Source organism: Mytilus trossulus, chromosome 11 (assembly GCF_036588685.1).
Source record: "Mytilus trossulus isolate FHL-02 chromosome 11, PNRI_Mtr1.1.1.hap1, whole genome shotgun sequence".
Lineage (NCBI taxonomy): Eukaryota > Metazoa > Mollusca > Bivalvia > Mytilida > Mytilidae > Mytilus > Mytilus trossulus.
In genome coordinates, this window is record NC_086383.1 from 42,444,159 (window position 1) to 42,467,652 (window position 23,494).

Consider the following 23,494-nt stretch of genomic DNA (forward strand, 5'->3'; position numbering starts at 1 on the left):
CGGATGTCTGTAATGGCCCTCAGCGTTACCTCGGGCCATTGCAGACTTGCTCGACCACTATTACATACCTTGGACATATAACAGGGCCATTGAAAAAATACCTATCAATATTATTGTAATAATTAGTGGCTCAAAATAAACAGAATGACATAGTCCCGTGACAAATACACATGTTCTTAAAAATTAACCTTCGTATAAATGCACACAATTGAAAACACGCAACAAGTTGCAACCTGCGTTTTGTACAATTTTTACATTTTATTTTATAACTTTAAACTTAAGGTTTGCAGACGGTTTATTTGTTTAATACTGATGCCTCGAAATGTTTTATATATTTAGCATGTTGCACGTGTAATTGGATGAATGGGTGTCGTATGAATACTACTTGTTTTTGTAACTGTAGACTTTATTACTCTGAAGATTATTATCATTGCGTACGTTAGTATAATTAATGCCCATGTGGTAATAAGGTAATAACCCTGTGGACAACTTATCAGGCCGATTCACAATGATGCTTACCTCCTAAACATGAAAACCATAATCACAACTGTTATCAGTATTATAATAATTACTGATCCAACAATTCCAACTATCATACCTGAATAAGAAAAATACAAACATTTCTCTCAAATGCGTTGCATGCTCTTTAACTTTTAGCAACCAGCCATTCAGTGTTTCTTTTGGAAATGTTTTATACGTTACAAATCATTCAAACTTGATTTTACTTGGATGTCAATTAAAAATCTCACTTTTGAAATAATTCGGTTTGTTTGACACTGTCACCCTACAAGAAAAACTTTACACTACCTGTTAGAGAATAGAAAACAACCAACACTAACGGGTGCTGTTTTAAAATCATTTTGCAAATATTTGGTAACTGTTTGAAGAAGTACAAAGACGGACGATTAAATGACAATATATTGTTATGAGCGCCATTATACTGATTTACGCTAGCATAAACATATTTCTGTTTTCAATTGCTGCTTTCTTTTCGACAATAACCAGAAAACTCAGTCTGACAGTTTTTCTTAACATATGTTTCATGTAACAGTCATTCACTGTCATGGCATACAAAACCGTGATTCCATCCTCTTTCCCGACAATTTTTACATGGGGCACATGTATACAAGATATTCTATTTTTATATTATGTTAGTTGTAACCCGAATTTGTTTTCTCTTAATCGATTTCTGAACTATGAACAGTGGTATTACACTGACTTTAATATTCACAGTATTAACAAAAGGAATAGTTGATAAGAACCACTGAAACACCAACTAAAACAATACCGACAATAAATAACATAAAAGGCAGCAAAGCCCTCAAACTTCATGATCCGAAGATGTAGAGTTAAAACGGTACGGTAATACAAATACTACGCACAAAAACATACTTAAATTCTATATAATTCAAAGTTGTATGTAACACGACTTCTAATTGGTTGAAAATTGTTTGTACATCAGACATAATTTTGTCATGTGACCGTAAATGACGTCTTTAACGTTTTTTCATGATTTGCTCTCTTAAAATGAAATTAAGAATTTAATTTTCTTGACTGTCTCTACTTATTTTTATCTTTTCAAAATAACATTAACATGTGGTGCACACTTTAAAATGGAAATTCGACGCGGATTATTCAGTGTGCACCACATTTTAATCATATGTTTTTCATAGAAAGAAAAAAATACAGATGCTAATAAATGCATCATTTAATTTATCAAGTACATGTATTCAACAAACGTCAAGAACATAAAATTTAGTTTGTGTTATTCTATACTAAAATAGTACCTTGTGTAATGTAACGAGTGATGTGACCGCTGTCAGGCTGTTCCATGGTAGCATTGTGTTCTGGTGATTCATTGGATGCGTTGTTTATCAGTGGGCGTGACCCTGTGTGTAAATTACGTCGTACAGTTAATTCATGTAGATAAAGTGTTTTGTGACTTGGATAGAGAGTTGTTTCTGGTGGAGTTTTAATTCCCCGAGGGCAATTTACGTTCAGACGTATACCTATTCGAATGCGAATTAAACTAATTCGAATTAAATAATGCAAATCTAATTTTAATCATGTGTGAATGCAGCATTCTTTAACAAATTGAATTTCAATTTTGAGAATTATCCTTAGTCGTTTGCCTAATATTACTATTTTTTCAAATATTGGCAATGCAACGCATACGCGTCCGTTGTTCAGGTTTGTACAATTTACTGTTAAATGTTTACATTTTTGTAGTTGTCAACTTTTAAACAAAGCATTTTCTTTCATTTATCAAAAACCTCTACGTACCATATCTACAATAAAAGGGCCTTAACTCAGTGCAGTTAATAGATGATGGTTCAACAAACATATACAGGTCTCCATACGTATCAAGTCCTATGCACTATAACGGCTTCAATGTTAAGTTCTCATCTGAAAGTATATACTATTGTCCTTACCTTTGAAAAGGGCATTTCAATATCTGACCATTCGAAACGAAAAACTCAAGAAAGTAGAAATAGTCTACAAAAAGCTACTCTGACCCTGACACCCCCTACCAAATGAAAACAAAATAACAGCATTATCCTGTTAGAATCATGGGCTGGAGTAATAACCATTTTCATGTCTAATATTTGTGCGACCGTAGTAGTATAGTGAACGGAATAACTGAATTTAAAGCATCTCGAAATAACAATACCATACTCGGCTGATTAAGAGTATTCTAATAAATCAGTTGGATTTTTTCATACACATTCAGTACATTAACAATTACAACATTTTGCAGAGTGACTTGATCTTTAATGATAGCTTTATAATGCCCTTTAAAAAATGGTATATGTGTGCTGTTTTTAACTTTAAAGATAGTATTGTTGTTTTGTATGTATTGCTTTAAGATTAGTCTTCATTTGTTCTTGTTTTTTTTAGTCTTCGACTTGATGTAAGTTTTAATGTACTTTTTGGAGTAGTCCGTCATTTTGGTATATGCCGTAAGTATAGCTGAAAACCAGCAAATACTAGTTTTAAGATTTCAAGACTAACAAATGTACGAGATCCCAGAGGCTCTATAAAGCTATGACAGTACTTTGTTTCGTAACGTTTCATTTGCGAAAAATATAATCAGACCTTGCAAATATATAGACATTTTATTCTATAATGTTATCAAATGATACCATTAATTAATGTCGCAAACTTGAGGTTTTATACATAAAAGTTGAATGGGCTTCATCTGTTTACTATTCTGTTCTGACTTCGGTAGAAGTTTTGATTAAGTGCTTTGCTTTCATCCTGGAAAATATGTATCTGTCTTTAAATGACAAATGCATAAACAAATGGAAACAGTTTTCTACTCTTTAATTACCAGTAGCTATTAAACGGATAAATTGTGTCGAACGCGTAATACTGGTCCAGTGTTTTGAGTCAAAACTTTCTTCAGAATTTTTACATGATAACGATGGGTCCCAACTCACGAAACTGCCTTCCTCCTCACAGAAGTTAGTTGCGTTGTAGGCGTTCATAGTGGATCTCTTTTTCGGGTTTTCTGAAATACAAGCTAGGTTAGATAGCAATGTAAATTTAGAGCATATTCACTATAGAATGTTATAAGTTAAGAAACACTATTATATACTTTCTGTTGATGAGCGTCTATCTTTATCATCGTTGTGATGGATCTCCTTCTTGATTAATCTATAGCTTTTATGTTTCGTGTGTTTTTAGGTTTTGTCCCTTTTGGTTTTTCTGCACAAAAGGAGATAAATTATTCGTATCTGTATAGGCGATTCTTAATACTATAATTTTTCTAGAATAACTAAATTTTAGTAGTTTTTAACTGTGACATGTTTTTATCTACTTATTTTGTTTAACTATCTATATTTTATCATAATATTATCAAAACTGCATACACTTTAACTATGCATCATTTAACATTACCACATATCACAGGATACATGGAATCACAGTTTTCAGCATTTAAAATGCGGTCGAGATTCTTACACTCCACTACTACACAGTTATGTGTATCAGTACTATCTGTATCGATATCTGGTACTATATTTTCTACAAATTGAAAAAAAGGAAATTAACATTGTATTTTTAAACTGTCTAGATATTGGATAGGAGTACAACCTTAAACTGTTTTATAGCTTTAAAACATTGCTTTATTCAACAATATGCCAAGCAATAGAATAAAATAAATATCTGTTGTATATAAAAGCTTGGCAAAGCTTGGGTTCGTGTTGTTTATTCTTTAGTTTTCTATGTTGTGTCATGTATACTATTGTTTTTCTGTTTGTCTTTTTCATTTTTAGCCATGGCGTTGCCACTTTGTTTTAGATTTATGAGTTTGACTGTCCCTTTGGTATCTTTCGTCTCTCTTTTAGTTTAACATTGCTATAACTTTAATCATTCAAAACAGTTAGTACTAGTAGTCCTTTGTTAATGTATGTATTATTGTCATTTTGTTTAGTTTCATTTGTTACCTTTTTTGACATCGGACGCGGAATTATCTTAAACTAAGTTTTACTATGCGTGTTCTTGTGCGTTTATTTTTCTACAATTTAGCGAGAGGTATAAAGGGGGAAGGAGGCTTGAAATCTTAAAAACATGTTTACCCCGCTGCATTGTTACGCCTGTCCCAAGTCAGGAGCTTTTGGCCTCTGTTAGTCTTGTATGATTTTTTATTTTAGTTTCTTGTGTATAATTCGGAGCTTAGTATGACGTCCATATTACTGAACTAGTAACATATTTTTAGGGGCCAGCTGAATGACTACTCCGGATGCGGGAGTTTTTCGCTGCATTAAAGACCCATCGGTGGCCTTCGGCTGTTGTCTTCTCTTTGGTCGGGTTGTTGTCTCCCTGACACATACATGTACCCTATTTCCATTCTCAATTTTAAAATAAGAAAACAAAAATAAAATAACTCTTTATATTAAGTTTGAAAAGGAAAAATTTCAAGAAATAACTATCAGACGTAAAACAGTGATTTTTAAAACTGAAATTAGATTCTTTTATTATGAGATTACTAATAATGAGTATATATTCAATCTGTTTTGCATGATCAGTTTTTTTTTTAAATTTTGAACATGTGAACTTAACTTACGCTTGTAAATGAAAACGTAGTCCGTTTCGGTATAGTTCGAGCATTTATTTCGAGATATGTCATCATGTGGTAATTTGTCTCCTTCTAAACAGTAGCAGGTTTTCTCCTAAAAATATTCTTATGTTTTATAAACAGTCGTGTTTTTCTTACATTTGTAAACACGCATTTGTTTCAGTTGAATTTCTAATAATGATTACCCAATAAAAGTGTGACGCCATATACAATAACAATGCATAATTAAAACTGTTACGATCATATTTAATAAAAAAAACAAACAATAATCCAAGTTGAACATCTTTTCTTCACCTGGTGCACAAAACCAAGTACTAATTTACCTGGTGCACAAAATCAAATACAATATGATTTGAATATGTCCCCTATCACTTCAACTAATGAAGTTTTTGATCCCGTTACAATTGTTACTGAATAACCGACATTTTAGTAATTGCATCGAATATATTCTAAACATCCTAATAATTTGTCATTGACTTTAACACGAGGCAATCAGTAACTGTGACTATTCTCAGATCTGTCCTTTTTTGTTGTAAGATGTATAAAGAAGTTTGCCACGTTCGTTCTTAGTTTTTTGGTAGACTCTGTATTGTATCGATCTGACGAGAAAATCCCCAGTCTTTCGACTGATTTCAATATTTTGTTCTCATGTTGTACTGTCTCATCAGGTTTGTTTGTTCTTTCAAACATGCTTAAAACTCTTTACATTCTTAAGCTATATGTGCCTGTCCCAAGCCAAGAACCTATAATTCGTATTAGGTATTATTTTACTGAATGTGTCATTTTCTCAAATAGGTCTATATTTGACTGAGTTTTGATTCAAATGTCAAGGATGCATAAATGTTTTTAAAAAAAATCTTAGTTATCAATGAAAAAAAATTAGATATTGCCGTCCCTGGTATAGTTTTCATTTCAACAATATGAGTAGTTTTGTTACTGTAAAAAATTTCACAAAAGTTTTATACATAGTTTTTTTTTGGGGGCAAGCACACCATACATACGTTACCTTTATCTTTGATACCTTTATATCAAACCTTAGAATACATGATAATCAAGTTTTTTTTTATGGTTGCTTAGAATTTCTTGTATCGTCTTCATTTTAACTTTAATGGGTAGTTGTATAAATGGCAATTGTATATACCCCCAACTTCTTGTTTTTATATACTTGTTTAGATGAATCAATTGAGAAATAAGGCGACACCAACGATAATAGACAAATCTCCAGTCGGTCATTCTTTGAAATATAGATATTGATATATTATGGTGTATAGCCCCACTTTTAACACTATTTGAAATGCCGTGGCAGTAAGGTGTTTTTTTAGTTCGAGGGAGCAAAACAGATAAATATAGCATGGTTATATGTACTAGTCTAGTATTTATAATGGTTATTGGATTTCAAATTAAGATATTTATAAAACACACATTAAATCAGAAACAATTTTACATGTTTTTTTTTCAAATGCTTATAAGCAATAATAAAGTACATTTGTACGTAGAAAACACAAAAGGGGCAACCAACGACAATTATGGAGAAAACACAGATACAAGTACAAAAAAGCCGTCGCAATAACAAATAAAGGATAATTAAGCAGTAAAAAAAACCTGAAAAATCTAACAAAAGATTCCTAGGAATAAAAGAGTTCTACGTTGCTCTGGTAGATTGAATAGATATAATTCTTCTCATATGTCAAATCATTGTAATGACGCAAGCCTTTGCTCGTTAAAGCGATAACATTAAAAGCTGAGGTAATTTCATGTCTCAGACCGTTATAAAATTACCTTGAAGACAAAGAACTCATACTTTGAATGTGGACAACGAATCTGACATTCTTCTTTATTCTGCAGTTCAAACTCTATTGATTTTTTTCTATCATCTGCATTCCATAAATAACAGCCTAATGAAAAAAAAAAATGATTCTTATGACATATCTGGAATTTGTAGCAATTGTAAAGGACTAATTCAAAGAAACAAATACTGTAATTATTCATTATCCTTATTTCAAAACATACATGAGTTCAATCAATTGATGTGTATAGATATAAGAAGATTTGGTATCATTGCCAATGAGACAACTCTCTATCATAATTTGTAAAAGAAAAACCATTATAGATCAAAGTACGGTCTTCAACAAGGAGCCCTGGCTCAATTTTAACTGTTTTAAATATGGTTCTCATGACTTTAGTCATAACAAAATCGTCAGCAAGAAAACATAACAAATGTATCATTTAATCGTCATTTTTAAGATAAAACAAAAAAAAAAAACTTTTCTATTAGTTAAAAATATAAGAAAACAGAAAAGTCGTTGACTATTATTCTGCTTTGTATTGTTGAGTTTGGTTTCGGTCGTTTTCTTTGTATGTCACGATTGGACCATATCGCGATAAAATGTTATAAATTACTAGTAAGTTGCACACGCTGGTTGGTCATACAGTCAGTTCACTATAGAGACTTACCTAACACACCAGTCCATGGAGTAATCATACTGTAAGCACCAAGCCATAGTTTGACATTATCTTTCGTATAATCATGATAATTTCTTATGATGGTTTCATCTGCCTCTAAAATCCCACCATTCACGAAACAAAAGTCTTTGGCCTCCGACCAGGTTTTACTTTCATTGTAAAATGTTAGATTAAAATCTGGAAATCAAAGTAAAGAATTCTGTTAGATATAGCAATGCTTCGTTATATCTTTTTTAATTTGAATGCATTCAATGTTTAGCTAAATAAAGTAGTATACCGCTGTTTAAAACTCGTAAATCGATTGACGAAAAAAACAACAAATCGGAGTAACAAACTAAAACTGAGGGAAACACATTAAATATAAGAGGAGAACAACGATACAACATTGAAATATCACACACAATACACTGGTTAAATCCCAAGCAATATACAGCCTTCTTTTTCTTAAGAACATATAACTATCCCACCAAAATTGTTATATAGATTACAAGAGGTACAGTAAATGTTAAGTCGGCTTTATATTTTGACTTACATATTGACAATGGTGGTAGGTTGAAAACAAAACTTAACGACAAAAGACATGCTCACAAGGAACCTTTTAAACCAAGAGTTCCGAGTGCTGAAGTTGAACTTTTGCCTTCGTATCAGTTTTGCGGACTCCTCTGCGATTTGGAATGTCCTTTGAGGAACAAGACGGCTGCTAAACATGGAGCTTAATCTTTTTAGCCTTGCGGAGCACATGAGACGCCAGTATTCGGTGGGGTTTGTGTTGATCATTGTTAAATGTTCTATGTTGTGTTTTACGTACTCTTGTATGTCTGTTGTACGTTTCTGTTTTACCCTAGAAATATTCAATTAATTAACTTTTTACCGGTCCGTTAATACTCTGACTTCCAACGGCTGTTTGCCAGACAAGCACGGTCCAAGCTTGTCTGGTAAAAACAGCCGTTAGACATCTAGTTAATTTCGGACTAATATTCGACTTATGAATTTAAATGTCCCTCTGGTATCATCTGCCTCGGTTTTTCTATTGTACATACCTTTTTCGCAATGACAGCTTGCAGAGAGTGCTAATATCCCAATGATCAAACGGAAATAATCTGCAACGAATTTCAACAAAAAAGTCATGTTTACGAATTCATTAATTAAAAACTACACTTTCAGCCACACCATTCAGGAAGTACATGTAAATATGTAAATACACATAATTTCATTGTAATTAAAATGTTCATCCGGATATTGCACTTCACATTGAATGATAGCTACTGACGTTAAACAGGGTTTATTTTTATCACTTTTGAAATACCTCTAAACATTATCAGTTCAAAGATATTGTCAAGGGGACTTGCTAATTTATTTTCGATTTGTGTAAGAAGTAAAACGTGCCATTGCTCTTTATTGAAGGCCGTTCTATGACTTAATGTGTAATTGTCTACTTAAGAATTGAATGTTCTATTTGTAAATTCGTTGGGGCGTAAAAGCGTTGACCGAAGTACATTTTGTATGAAGCCCTTTATTCTTAAAATGTGCGCACGTTCAACGTTTTTACAACCCTATGAAATTACTTAAAGAAGCAGTCAATACTTAATAATATAATTACATTTTTTTCGCTATGATCATGATCTTGTTCCCTTTAAGTATGTAAAATTATAGTTATTTGGTGTGTCGTGGGTTGATATGCTAAAGGTCTTGAGATCGAATAGACATCGAATTTACATGAGTTTTGATAGATAGTCCTTTCCGTTTAAATAATTCTAAGTTTTATAGTGGATTTGACATTCCCGCCAAAATATTACAGAACCAAAGAAAGCATGCAAAACAACGAAACTCAAGCTGGGGAATCTGATTAGGATGATCCGGCTAAGATCACCCCTGATATAACAAAGGAGCTTGGATGTAAATGGATTAGAAACACGGACAACCGGCAGGAGGTGTTTTTTATTCAGACATATCGCACCCCGAGGTGGGTCACTTACAATCACCTGATGACAAACCATATCTTTATTAACATTGATATGATTAAAGGTATATGACCCATTCTAAAGCCAGTTAAGTAAGAACTTTTCAAACTGCAATTGCATCAAAACCACAAATATAATTAATGATAGAGATGGGCCATTTTGTACATATTCCAAGAGGAAACTTGATGCAAAGCATTTTTTTACTGTTTCATTGCATTTAATGGAAAAGGATGACGTTGTGGCAAATAAAGTCAAGATTTTTATAGGTAATCCATAGCCTTTATCCTTGTACCTTCATATTTGGCAATTTGATGACTGTAAGATATAGGATTATTGCATGCAGTGCTAGCATTGATTTTCTTAAAACAAGTTTATAAATGTAGTTATTGGTTGAAACAATAATAAATATGGACAAAATCAAGTACGCCTTTTAGGGTGCGCTCGACTTTAGTGACTCAGCACGAGATGTTTTAGAAATTACAGAATGCTAAGAACTTTTTGTAAAAATAAACCTAGCACATCACAGAAAATAAAGTGAGTAATTTATTTTTCAAATTTTATAACAAAAATCTCTGTATTAAAGCTGTGGATTTTCTATACAAAATCTTGATTTATTTACCACAAAGTCCTTTTTTTCTATTAAATGCAACGAAACAGTACAAAATAATGCTTTGCATCAAGTTTCCCCTTGGAATATGTACAAAATGGCCTATCTCTATTAGTCATTATATCTGTAGTTTTGATGCAATTGAAGTTTGAAAAGTTCGTAAAAAAAAATGGCTACAGAAAGGCTCATAAACCTTAATATTTCGTTGCATTTAACAGAAAAAAGGGGACTTTGTGGCAAAAAAAACAACAACTTTATAGAAAATCCACAGATTTTAATACATAGATTTTTGTTATAAAATTTTAAACATAGTTTACTCACTTACTTTTCATGATGTGCTATCGTTTATTGTTTACAAAAAATTCGAAACAAACTTTAAATTCCAAAAAACCTCGTGCTGAGTGACTCATGTCAAGCGCACCCTTGAAGGTGCACTTGATTTGGTCCAGATTTATATTTGTTTTGACCAATAACTAAATTAATAAACTTATTTTCTACACAAATTCTAGCACTGCATGCAATAATCCTCTATCTATATCTAGTCACCGAATTGTCAAATATGAGAGTAAAAGTGAGAAGATTTTACAAAAGTCAAATTTGCTGTTTTGCATATATATCCGTTAAATCAATGTGCTAATATGGATCAGCAGGTCAAGGTTGACTGTTTCGTGTATTTTTATTTAAAAAACCCAATCATGTTTCTTATAAACAGTGGTCAATACGGACGAGTGTAGGACTGAATACATTTTGAGTTGGATTTGGTATACATATATCATAAAGGATATATTATTTCCCAAAGTACTTACCTGTATCAGTTTGATGAAGATTAACATAAATGTTTGTTATATGTTACGGTTTTAAAAGAAGTAAATTATTTTCCCTCAAGAAAACAAATCTTTTATTTTCGGACATACTGAGGGATAGGTATGTAAAGATACAGACGACCGGATACGCTCAACATTCGATAATACAGATTGAATATTTAGGAACACCCATTTGGGGGCAATGCGGGGGATCTGTGGGTTAGAATCCCCGTTTATCTACAGATCAATGTGTTGGGATAGAGTCATACGACAAGAATCAACAATTTACATTCAAACAAAGGAGCATTGAAACTTATTTTTAATTATAAGTTATATTGTTTATATGAATAACAATAGACTGTTTTCAGAAACACCGCTCGTCACACCCTGTAGACACAGTCCATTGTTATTTAAAAACAATCGGTTTATTCAATTCACATTTGTTTACGAAATAGAAACTACGAAGCATAACAATATAACTGGATGTATTGATATGATTTGTTATTTAAAAATTACTTTGAGCATGGTGAGCGTTGCATTACTGTTGATCATGCAAGATATTTTGCGATGTACCGGTCATCAATTATCTATGATATGTTTTTACCATCGCTTTAAAAAGGGGGGATACACTGTTTTATATCTGTCTGTCAATCCATTAGTCCATCCATCCATCCATCCATCCTACCGTCATTCCGTCCGTGTCATGAATATTTTCGTCGCATCTTTTCAGGCACTACTTGGCAAGTATTTTTGAAATTTGATTTCAGGGTTTTTATTAGTCAGTTATATAGTGGGAGATAGTATGGACATAATTGTGCAAATCGTGATACAAGCATGAAATTTTGTATAAAGCTTAACTAAATGATATTTATAAAAAATCCGCTGCTGGCCAGAAAAAAATAATAATTTTTTCAAGATGGCCACCACACATTTGTAAAATGGCGTCATAACAAATTAGCCAATTTTTGTTAATCCTTTAAAAGGTATGAAATATGTAAAATCCATTGTTAGATTTGATAAAAAGAAAATGACAGTTCCTAAATAACGACTACAAAATACATTAATGAAACTTAAGATGACTTCCGGTTCCAAAATGTCGGCTAACGAGTCAAAAGTTTCGATTTTTTTTTACTTTCAAGCAATTTTACAAGGGATTTTAATCCTTGAAAGATGTGTTATGTATAATTCAATGTCAGATATGATAAAACGTTTAAAACAGCTCCTTAGTACGACAAAACAACACATAACTGAAGACAAATAGTGGTTTCCGGTTGCAAATTAGATGCAAATACGTAAAATTTATTTTAATAATTTTCATCAACTTTTTAAAACAAGTAATAACCATGATAACACAAGCATGAAATACAAGAATAAAATTTGGTATACAGGTGGACTCAACGATAATTAAAAGAAATCAGGTGCTGGCCATCAAAAATTTCCATTTTTGCAAGATGGCCACCGATCATTTTGCAAATGGCGTCATATCCAGTTGTAAATCTTTGAAAGTTGTGTTATAGGTATAATCCAATGTAAGATTTTATTAAGCGTAAATTACAGTTCATTAAGTACGGAAAAACAACACATAAATGACAAAAAAAGAGTGATTTCCGGTTTCAAAATGGCAGCAAAAATTGTTCATGAATTGGTACATAAATCAGGCTGAGCCCAAACTTATCCTCCTTGATACGCTGCTCTTTGGATGTTTTCCGAAAAAAATGATGTTGTTCTGTCGTACATGATGCAAACAAATGCTTCTTTTATGTCCTTGTATGTGTCTTTATACTTCAGCAAAGAAATAAGTACGTCCCTTACATGTTGAAATACTTCCTATTTCATCCAAACTGACCTATTCCTTTAGTGTCACATACACTGAATGTATGAATGAAAGGAAGAGTAGCTACACGAGGACCAAACGTATTTGATATATCACGTACAGGAAGCCATCAAAAGTCTTTATTCTTGCCAAAACCTATTCACAGTTTGTTCCACCATATTTTTGGGGTGCTGCAATTCTTAATACTACTACATCTGTGTCGGTGCCACCTTTAATTACCGTTCTACAACAATTTTCATTATCAGGCCGAACAAGGACAAACATTCGTATATCTGCTTCTCCATGCTTACAAGGGGTAACTGGAAAGTATCCTTATTAATCTCTACAGAAGCATTTCTGTCGGCAAGACACTTGAAAAATTTCGTTTCGTTTTCATCTTCATAGACAAAAAACTACTCCAGAATCCAACTTTTATCTTCTCACATCAACCTTTCAATGATTCATTTAGTAAATCTAACACAATATCTACTCTTGAATACTTATCGATGCAAGATTCTATTTAAGGCCGTATAACACAATTGTAAAAACATCCAATATTGATACCCTACAAGGTGGCCTGGAATTAACCATTGCTGCTCTATCAACGATAAATGCATCAGAATTTGGATCTGCAAATTACAAAATGTTTCAAGTTTATCCCTTTGCACCGATTTAATACTACTATTTAAAATGACATCCGAAAACAAAAACGAAGGAGAAGTTTGTCTTTATGGATTAAGAAATATTCCAAATCCATTCGTCCACTGCGACAAAAAATAAAAGTCTAGAAAAGTTATTTAAGAGCTCAAGCTTTGTATTTTACAAAAACGTTTACAGTTTTATTTTACCGACATAATAGGAGTTGTTCTTTTTAATCTGGTTATAAGAAACCGGTTCTCCTTCGTTTTGTATTTGCTTCAAACGATCTTCAAATTATTTGCCCGTGATCTTTTTAAAGAAACCCTTGTGTGTTCATTAAGTCGTTCATCTATTATAGAATGTCTCAAACCACTAGATCTTGAAATTTATCTGATAGTCTACTGACTTCTGGTCTAGCTACCACCAATACGTCTATATGATGTCTTCAGTTAGGCCTATGACAACACACCGCCCTTTACAATTGCATTATTCTGGGTTTTTTTCTGATCAATTGTGTTATAAAAAAAATATTTTCTGGTCTTACGTACAATAAAATTATCATTTTCAAAATCAATTGCCACCTGTGGGTGACTTAAGAGAGGTGAAGCCATATCTCGGAGAAGGTCGGTCGCGATCGAGAATATGTTACACGAAAGACCTAAATGAATACAGTATCATGCTTTTTATGGACAGTTTGTACAAAATCTGACTCATGAAATAAGCATACTACCAAATTCACAAGAAGTTCTCATTTTATAATTGAATGCCAGGAATTGAATTGTGGTAGATATGACTCCTACGCCAGTCTATCAAATCATTGAACGTCACAGAGTCATGACATGGTTATAATTTCTGTGTTTAGCTTTCTTAAGCCGATATATAGCTTTCAAGCTAAAACACATAGAGTTATCTGATGCGCGTGTCTAGTCCTAGGTACATTTGAACATACATACAAGAATATGCCGTTCTAGGTGTTGCAATAATGGTTTTAGTGAGGACACATGACACATGACACATGACACATGTGTGTCCATCTTCCTTCACGTAATATATCACCAAGAATTTTATAACAAGTCATTCTAATGTGAAATCCACCTTACATGACGATAAAATTATCTTCTCTGTACAAATCAGGCAATTCCCACTGAATATCATTACCAAATGTGACTGATCAGCCGTTAATGTTGATGTTTTGCTCGTTTTAACCACATTTTCCGTCTTATCTATCAAATACCTGATCATCGCAACTGAATTGGCTTGTTTTTAAATAGTTTTTTAATGAATTTTGTTACATTTTTGCGCATGCGTAAACCCTGTATGTGTCAAATACTCATGTCTAGTGAATTATTCACATGTAAAGAAGGTAGCTACCAAACCTGACAGCTGTTTTTCACCAAAAGAAGGTAAATGAAAAGTTTTCCAGAAAAAAATCAGTATTTTCAAACTAAAAACACAGCCATTTCAGAAAATGGCGGTGGCCATCTTGAAAAAATGATTTGTTTTAATGGCCAGCAGTTGTTTCTTTAAAAGTATATAATAATGATGCTTTGTGGTAATTTTCATGCTTGTATCATCATTTGCACAATTCCCTCGATTTTGCCTGCTAATATCTTCCACTTATACAATGTGATGCGTTTTCAGAGTCATCTTTAAATAAATTCATGTTTATTTAACACTTGTATCATTTTACACAAAATCGCCAACTGAAGGTAAAAATTCATTTCACTTTTTCTCAGGTAATACAATTCAAGAATTTTTGAAATTTGATGCGTTTTCAGATTCATAACTCAACAACTTCCTGTTGACCGAAATATTTCGGCGGGGGTATCATCAGTGAGCAATAGCTCGCAGTTTTACTTTAAATGATATAGTTAAAAGTGAATGCAATAACTGCCTTACAAACACATTTGCAGTATTTGCACTTGGCTCGAAACACAAGTTATAGGTAACTGAAGGTCGCATTACACCTATTTATCAGCCTTGTCTAAATACAGCTTATATCTAAAAACACTAAACAGTTATGGTCTATGCACATTCACGTTTCTGCAATCTGTTGATACCTGTATTTCGGCATTAGACAAAGTCATGTTATTCTAAAACTGTAAATGACATCATGCATGTCATAACATTTACTAAATTTTATCACCGGTATAAGGACATCATTCGTAAATATAGCTCAACATGCAGAATTCTTACACGTTCAGGTATTTCACATCCAATTTTTTATGGACATCTTCTTTATACAGTCCTTGGATGGTGTAAACTTCCCACTAACACCATACACCATTACACCATACACCTTGTACCATTACACTATACACGTTTCACCTTTGCACCATACGCCTTACACATTACACCATACACCATTTCCCATTATATCTACACGTTCACGACCCATAATGCAATTAAATTTCAAATATTAAGATTATTTCTTTTGTTTATGTTTACAATCTGAAAAATTAAAATAAAAAAGAACTTCGTTTTCAACTAATGAAATGTTGTACACCTTTTACTCAATCTATTTCCGATCGCACGTTACACAATCACACCATTCCTCATACACCATTACACCATTCCTCACACACCATTACACCATTCCTCATACATCATTAAACCATTCCCCTTACACCATACACCATATCACCATATACCTTACACCATTGCACCTTACACGTGTTTTGGGAAGTTTACACCATCCAAGAGCTGTAAAGCGAAAACATATCAGTACTCAACTTTAAATAGAAATATTAGGAAGTTTAATTGATGTCTGGAGCTGGTATGTCAGTTAACTGCTAGTATTCTGTTGTTATTCGTGTATTATTGTCATTTTGTTTATTTTCTTTGGTGACATCAGACTCGGACTTCTCTTGAATTTACATGTGCGTATTGTTATGCGTTTACTTTTCTACATTGGCTAGAGTTATATGGGGAGGGTTGAAATGTCATAAGCATGTTTAACCACGCCTGTCCCAAGTCAGGAGCATCTGGTCTTTGTTAGTCTTGTATTTTTTTAATTTTAGTTTCTTGTGTACAATTAAGAGTTGAGAATGACGTTCTTATCACTGAACTAGTATATATTTATTTAGGGGTCAACTGAAGGATGCCTCCGGGGGCGGGAATTTCTCGCTACATTGAAGACCTGTTGGTGACCCTCTGCTGTTGTTTTTTTTTATGGTCGGGTTGTTGTCTCTTTGACACGACACATTTCCCATTTCGAGTCTCAATTTTATGTACATTTAATCCAGTTAGATGTGTACTACATAAAACTTATATATTAAAGTATCAGACACATGACTATTAGTTGTTACTACAGTGGAGATCACTTCTAACCTCTCATTAAATCTGTCAGGAGAACTGTTCTAGAACAGTACGTAGAACTGTCAGCCTGACACCTTTTAGTCAGTTCTAGGTTAGAACAGTTCTAGCTAGAACTGATTTGGTCAGTTCTACCTAGAACTGATTTGGACAGTTCTACCTAGAACTGATCCTGACAGTTCTACCCTAGAACAGTTTTAGACAGTTCTAGCTAGAACTGACCAAATATTTAGAACAGTTCTACCTAGAACTGATCCTGACAGTTCTAGCTAGAACTGACCAAATATTTAGAACAGTTCTACGGTTAGAATTGATTTCTAATTCTACGGCTAGAATTGATTTTTATAAATTCTACGGCTAGAATTGATTTTTATAAATTCTACGGCCAGAATTGATTTATAAATTTTACGGCTAAAATTAAATTATAAATTCTACGGGTAAAATTGATTTAAAATCCTACGGCTAGAGTTGGTTTATAATTGTTTAAGAACTCTTTGCCTTAATTATATAAAGGCTTGGGTAAAAAAGCGATCTAAATTGTGTAGAGTTTTGCTATTTTGTCGGTTTTATTTCAGATTTATAATCGGCAAGAGAACATGTACATGTATTTTCCCGCGTTTCGGAGTATAGCGGGAAAATGTTGTCTAAAAGGAACGTTTTATAAGAACGGTATATAGTTGTACTCGTGGATACGTGGACCAATCATTTGGATTGTCAATAAGTATTCTTATGTTAATGAGGTGAAAGCGGGTTTTTAATTTTCTTGGGTTTGAAAATCATTCTAGCCGCAGACGTTTCAACACTAAAGTTCAATGTTTCATAATATTTGATATTGTATATTATTTTGCTGTTTTTTTCTTGTGATGGAGTTTGGCATCAATGTCCCGAGGCGTGCCTTGCACTTGCTCCGAACACAGGTTTCCAAATCAATTTTCTTTCATAAAGTTTTTTGATGGTTTTTCCTAGGCGGCGAGGTTACGTTAAAGACGGTTATATATATACATACACACATACATACAAAGAGATATGGGCTCTTATTGATTCAGAGTAAACTTGTTTCAGATGTTTATTCTTTCTGTGTACCTCATTTGGAATGTATTTGTATTTCATATATGTCATGATTTATAATATAAAATATACATTAAACGCCGGCTCTGTTAGTCTGCACGGCTAAATGCATTGCTTTGTGTTTGTTATTATTGTAGTGTAGTTAAGACATGTTTAACCTGTTAAAGCCCGCCATATTCTGCATGTATGTGCCTGTTCCAAGTCAGGAGAATGTAAGGCCTCAACCATTTGATTTTCGGAGAATTTTTTTTTTTCAACCCTAAGAAAACAAATTGTTTGTTTCACCCTACTACATGTAATGCTAAAATTGAAAGAAAAAAATGGTTGTCAACTAGTCACCAAAAAAATATTTTTCCCCGAAGGCAAAGAAAAAGATTTGTCCAGAAAAAAAAACCATAGCCGCCCCCCAAAAAATCAAATGGTTGCTGCCTCATTCAGTGATTTTCTTTTGTTGATGTGTAGGCCATTAGTTATCTCATTTGAATCGCTTTACATTGTCTTATCGTGCCTTTTATCGCTGACTATGCGGTATGGGCTTTGCTCATTGTTGAAGGCCGTACGGTGACCTAGAGTTGTTAATGTCAGTGTCATTTTGGTCTTTTGTGGATAGTTGTTTCATTGACAATCATACCACATTCTCTTTTCTATAATATATATACATATATATACATAAATTATTTGTTTTTCTTTCATTTTTTGTACATAAATTATGCTGTTAGTATTAAGGGGGGGCATTATTATTTGAATTGTTTTACATCCTGACTCCTTATCACATAACAAAATTATCAGACCTCATTAACCAATATAATATCTGTTTACGAGTAGTTTTTATACCTTGGACGACCTGTTTAACAAAAATCTTTTGACCGCATCAATCTAAACTGCCAATATTTGCCCCTGGACACCTCCCCTTGATCCTCCAATGAGCATGTTCTTGTTTTATTCAAAATATTGAATCATCACAAATATCAGTAGTTTTTATACTTCAGACTGAGAACTTTGTGTAATAAAATCTTTTGACTGTATCAACCAAAACTTACCATATTTGCTTTTTATTATGTAAATCTATATAGCTGCACAGCAATTCAGTTATAATTTTAGTTCGAGAGGGACTGTAGTATATAAATTACTGCAATATTGGAAATCAATGACCACAATTTTTTTTTCGCATTAATTGAGGGTGCCAGCATTTCCTATTTTTATTCAAAATATAGCATCAGAAAAAAAATCTCAGTAGTTTTCATACCTCAGACTGACTCATGTAACAAAATCATTTGTCTGTATCAATCAAAACTGACCATATTTGACATCATCAACCAAAACTGACCATATTTGACCACATCAACAAAAACTGACCATATTTGCTTTTTTTTTTATACAACTCTTATAGTCGCATAGTTTATCTGTAATATTTTTATGTAAGGATGGAGTGTGTTATCATTATAATACAAATGATCTATATTATAGGGTTATTGCATGAATATTGGGGAATATTGTTCCAAGTAGAATTTTATTTTGTGCGTGCTTTTATTTTTTATACATGTACAAGTATCAGGATGGATTGTTCAACATAAAGGAAAGTAACATTAGAAAACAAAATTATGGCAATATGCTCGCATCAGTTTATAGTGCCCATGTGCCAGCATGTCCTCTTTTTAATCAAACTTTTTGAATCCTAAACTATTTCAGTAGTTTTGATATCTCAGACTGACTCATGGATATAACAAAATTATTTGTCCGCATCAACCAAAACCATGAAAACTGACCATATTTGACCACATCAACCAAATCTAACAATATGTGACAGCATCAACCAAAACTGACCATATTTACACTTTATAATGTAAATCTTAATATATAATATATAAAGCCGCATAATAAATCATTTATACATGTAGTTACATATCACGATGGAATGTACAATTCAAATGACAGCAATATTGTAACACATTGGCTAAACAAAATTTTTCACTTCAATTTAGAGTACCAGCAATTTTCAGCAAGTCCTCTTTTTATTCAAATATTGAATTGTAAACAAATTTCAGTAGTTTCGATATACATTGTACATGTATCAGACTGAGTCGTTTTAACAAAATTATTTGACCACATCAACCAAAGCTGAACTTATTTACACTTATCATGTAAATATACATGTATATGGCCTCACTGTAAACCAATAATATTTCTATGTTGGGACAGATTGTATGATAAAATGACACCAACTTTGGAACACAATACACTTATATTGCTAATCCTGGCTGACCCGGCCTCTTGCACTTTAAATTTTGAAGCATACAACAATCACTTTTCCATTAATGTGGCATCAGATATTTTGCTTTATGATGTTAAATTTTTACAGGAACCTGTGTGATATCCAGTACATTGTAATGGCAAACAAATAGCGATAAGGTGTATTTATACCATATCTAAAATTTAGCGCACCGTTATTTCCTCTCTGTATCTATAATAATGAACCGTCACTAAACTGCTAAAGTGACTTTGAAAGTCAGTTAGATTGTGATGGTTTTTTTTTTAAACATAACTATTTTACGGCATCATCAAACACTCACATGACTGGTTCAGATACTTTATTTTAAAATAAAAAGTACATGTATGGGAAGTTCTCTTCTTGGAATAATATACTGTTATTATATTAAATATAATTTGAAGACAAATGGAAGAAGGCAAAGAAAAATGTATGATTTTGTTTGAGGCCGAACGTCCAGTGGTAAATCAGCTTCCTTCATGTTCAGATGAGTATATTTTTCTGAGTTTCAACAACAAATGGAAGTTTTTAACGACCTTGACTGGCTATACAGCCCTTGCACGGTCGGTCTGAGTTTCAGACTCCGAGATATCATTTATAATCGTTATGGATAACCGCTTACATCAAATATACATGTAATATGAAAGTCGACTATTGACGAGATGGTGCAAATGTATATAGTTTTTTTTTTTACGTCATAATACAACACTTTTTTCATTAATATCCCATAATTCAGCCACTGTACAATTTCCGTATGAACATTTGTCAAAAACAGAATCTTAAATGAATGTAAATCCAAGGCAAACAAGGTAAATTACGATTAAAATTCCATGAATCCTAAATGCAGAGTTATATTTATGAAGAGACTGTTAAAAACGGGGAACGAAGAAACATAAACAATGATGTTTCCTATGCAATCTTATAAAAATATTTCTCCGATGAGTTGGATAACCACCTTTTTACCTCGATATTTGTACATGTAACGTTTGATAGGTAAAAAATATAGAAAATCTGCTATTATATAGCAAAGTAATTGGAAGTTATTTATTTCTTCTAAATTCTAAAGTGCCCTTACTGCAGTGACGTCATTTAGAACTGTTCTACAGTCCTGACTGATTTAGTCAGTTCTGCTGACAGTTCTACGGTTAGAACTGATTTGGACAGTTCTACCTAGAACTGATTAAGACAGTTCTACCCTAGAACTGATCCTGACAGTTCTACCTAGAACTGATTTAGTCAGTTCTACCTAGAACTGATTCTGACAGTTCTACTTAGAACAGTTCTAGGGTAGAACTGTTCTAGGTAGAACTGTTCTAGGACAGGTTAGAACAGTTCTATGACAGTTCTCCTGACAGTTCCAATGAGAGGTTAGAAGTGATCTCCACTGTAGCTTTGAGATGGCGACAAAATCACTGCTATTACTACTGTATTGTGTTTCTGTTTGTCGATCGTCGATCTTATGAGCTACGCCCCTTCTAACTGCATTTTATAGTTTCTTTCTTATAGTGGGGATGTATCAGTACCCTTCTTCGTCGATCTGATGAGTTAAGTCCTTTCTTACTGAATTTTATAGATTGTTTATATGTTGTGATATCACAGACCCCTTCCCCTACCCGGTTTTAGGGGACAAACACATGACGCGACTGCATTGGATCCGGATATGATGGAATATACTAATAAGGAGACAGGTTCTTTTTACCGAGGAATCAACAATCAACTAGAAATTTAATAATGACAGGGACAGGGAGTCTAACGGTAACAGAATGAACAATTTCGTGCCTACAGGAAATTGATAGGTTTTGTGTTGGTGGAACTATGGTATGAGTCGGAATGACCAACCAAGAATGCAATGATTTGAAATCATTGAGAATAACCTCAATGGAACAAGATATATGGACGAAATATGTCTCTAGTTGATCTCCTGTTCCTCCGAAGACATCGTTTTAATCCCCTTTCAAGACCGTTGTCATGTTGTACACATTTTGGTGGACGTTACAAAGATTATTCATATTCGTGTGTTGCCATCGAACATCTTTGGGACGCACTTGGAGCACGACGTTTCAGAAATTGTCAAAATCCACCGGAAAACACTCGCCCAGCTGCAAACAGCACTTTTTAGGAAATGGATCAACATCACTCAAGACTTTATTCGACGTCTGAATCAATGCGACGAAAGCGTCCGGTGGTCATAAACGCAAAATGTGGTCATACGCCGCATTGACATGTAATCGTCCTTAAAGTGAAATATTGTTTGAAATAGAGAAAACATGTTCTCTTCAAAATGTGATTTTTTATCACTACACTGGAAATCACTTTTAACCTCTCCATGGAATTGTCAGAATCTGTTAGGAGAACTGTTCTATTACAGTATGTAGAACTGCCATCCTGGTACCTTTAAGACAGTTCTAGCTAAAACAGTTCCAACCGAGAACTGATTTCGTCAGTTATACCTAGAACTAATTTTAACAGTTCTAAATAAAACTGATCCTGGTAGTTCTAACCTTGAAAAGTTTAAGACAGTTCTACGACTAGAAAAGATGACAGTTCTATCCCTAGATTAATTTTAAGAACTCTTTGTCTAAAATATAAACTAGTCAAAATAATATGATATATATTAAAAAATGCTCTTTACTTCAACGATAATAATAATATTGAATGGTACCAGTGAGAAGCTTAACTGCAGTGATGTCATTTAGAACTACATATGTAGTACTGTTCTACAATTCTGTTTTGTTTGGTCAGTTCTACGGCTTTAACAGTTTTAGAAAGTTCTGTTGACAGTTCTACGGTTAGAACTGATTGAGTCAGTTTCGTTGACAGTTCTAGGTTAGAACTGATTTGGTCACTTCTGCTGAAATTTATACGACTAGAACTAATTTGGACAGTTCTACCTAGAACAGTTTTAGACAGATCTATCCTAAAACTAATCATGACAGTTCTACCTAGAACTGCCAGGTCAGTTTTACCAAGAACTGATTCTAACCAGGTTAGAACTGGTCTAGGTAGAAGTTAGAGAAGTTAGAAGTGATCTCCACTGTAGCATATTGCATTGATTTAAGCTTTTTAAATAAAGTTAGTATTTTCTATCTTATAGAATAATATATACTTAAGCAACTACACATAAATCATTAACAGATCGAATGTGTATTTTTAGATGTCAAAAAAGGAAGGAATTTCTCAGATTGTACACTATTTTACTCTAAAGACATCAATGGAGGTAGTATGTTTGTTTTGTAATTTAGTATATGCGATATATATAGCTCATAAGATTAAAAAAAGAAATGACAACGTTAAAAAACCAAAACCAAAGGAAAAGAAAGACAATTTATGATAACCTTGTACATATGGTTTTATCGAGAAAAAACAAAAAATGCAAAATATCTACATTTATTTTTACCAATAAAAATAAAAACAACAAATGATTAAGCACTGTAGTAAACAACTGTCTGACAAGTATTCCCCTAGGCCATCTACTAGAC

The 23,494-nt window shown here is 33.0% G+C and overlaps 2 long non-coding RNA genes across 2 annotated transcripts; both read right to left on the minus strand.

Moving 5' to 3' along the window:
* Positions 1-515: 515 nt before the first annotated feature.
* Positions 516-3,661, minus strand: LOC134690372 (uncharacterized). The gene is made up of 4 exons (XR_010101918.1): positions 3,332-3,661; positions 2,284-2,406; positions 1,788-1,889; positions 516-598 (listed from the first exon to the last, which is right to left on the minus strand). It is a non-coding gene; the product is annotated as an uncharacterized LOC134690372 (long non-coding RNA).
* Positions 3,662-3,906: 245 nt separating this feature from the next.
* On the minus strand, positions 3,907-6,979 carry LOC134690617 (uncharacterized). The gene is made up of 3 exons (XR_010101981.1): positions 6,860-6,979; positions 5,069-5,174; positions 3,907-4,026 (listed from the first exon to the last, which is right to left on the minus strand). It is a non-coding gene; the product is annotated as an uncharacterized LOC134690617 (long non-coding RNA).
* Positions 6,980-23,494: the final 16,515 nt, after the last annotated feature.